Below are 1,810 nucleotides of genomic sequence, written 5' to 3' on the forward strand. Positions count from 1 at the left end.
GTCTAGTCTATAGTCTAGTCTATAGTCTAGTCTATAGTCTAGTTTATAGTCTAGTCTATAGTCTAGTCTATAGTCTAGTTTATAGTCTAGTCTATAGTCTAGTCTATATTCTAGTCTATATTCTAGTCTATAGTCTAGTCTATAGTCTTGTCTATAGTCTAGTCTATAGTCTTGTCTATAGTCTAGTCTATAGTCTTGTCTATAGTCTAGTCTATAGTCTTGTCTATAGTCTAGTCTATAGTCTAGTCTATAGTCCAGTCTATAGTCTTGTCAATAGTCTAGTCTATAGTCTAGTCTATAGTCTAGTCTATATTCTAGACTATATTTTAGTCTGTAGTCTAGTCCAGATTATAATTTCTGCAAAATAGTAAGAACTGTAGCATTGTCTATAGATTGGACTAGCGACTGGACTGTAGTATTGTCGATATACTACTCCGCCCTTTCTCTTTGATATTCTGGATTGTAGTCTTGTCTATAGACTAGACATTAGTCACGGTTGTCGTCTGGCCTCTAGTCTTAACTATAAATCTTTTTCGAAGGACCCTTTTTCAACTTTTCTCCATCCTTTTTTATCAACTTTATTGCTTTTTCAACTTACCAAATTCTCCATATTCACAATTTCCCACATCAGCTAATAATCCAATTACAAGAAAAGTGAAAATTTGCCATAAATGCCCCCACATTCTATGGCCGTGAAAAGTAACAGATTTTAAAGTCATTTAGGAAAAACACACACACTGCACTGTTTTGTTATAAAATTATTAAATGTATGTTTGTTTTTATAAAATGCACTCGTATAGAAATTATTTTCAACGGTTGACGTTATTAGTACAAATTCCACACTTTAGCAACCTTTCACCGACAAAATAGCAAAAAAAAGTTAATTATTTATATAAAACCGGCCGCTTTAGTAAATTATAATTTTTCCGTAAAACGCGTCCGAACCCTTTGAATGCATTTAACCAACTATAAATGTTGATGATTTGGAATTTTCTCTACAGAATTATTCTAAAATCCATTAGACCAATAAAATTTTATTTTGGTTTAAAAATATAAAAAACACTTTTGAACCATTATTATTATTTAAGTTGTTGTTGTTGTTATTACTGGCCACTGCTACTACTGTTTTAACTGCTTTCATTATTAATTTGTTTAAACGTTATTGTTGTTATTGTTGTGGTTTAAACTTTTTTATAAATTTAAAAAAATAAAACATCATTTTAAATTGATGTTTTCGATGTTTTTATGATGGGTGATAGTACGTACATTCATATCTACTAACTAACTGCTAGTAGCTAAATGTTGCTGCCTCTTTTTTTTGTAATTTAAATTCTTATAAATACATATAAATTGTAATTTAATGTTGTAGTTATTTAAACAAATATAGTCCCAATTGTTGTTGTTGTTACAGCTAGTGTATACCAATCCATGTCCATGCGCTTGTACTTTAGCTACTGATCTAATCTATGATTAAACTCTTTTTCGTATTTTAAACTTTTATTTGGGTAAAAGTGTTTTTTTTTGTGGATACAACAGCGAAAATACGCATCAAGAGAAATGAAATTAAAAGTTTAACGATTTTAACACAATTTCTTTACCATATTTTTATTAAAATTTCCGGTTTGATTTGGACTTGGCAACTGTTGAGAGTTTAAATTTAAAAGCAAACAAAATGTTTGTTACATTCAAATTTAATTAATACCAGACTAAACTATAGACTAGACTATAGACTAGACTATAGACTAGACTATAGACTAGACTATAGACTAGACTATAGACTAGACTATAGACTAGACTATAGACTAGACTA

The sequence above is a fragment of the Lucilia cuprina genome, chromosome 2, assembly GCF_022045245.1.
Source record: "Lucilia cuprina isolate Lc7/37 chromosome 2, ASM2204524v1, whole genome shotgun sequence".
NCBI classification, from domain to species: Eukaryota; Metazoa; Arthropoda; class Insecta; order Diptera; family Calliphoridae; genus Lucilia; species Lucilia cuprina.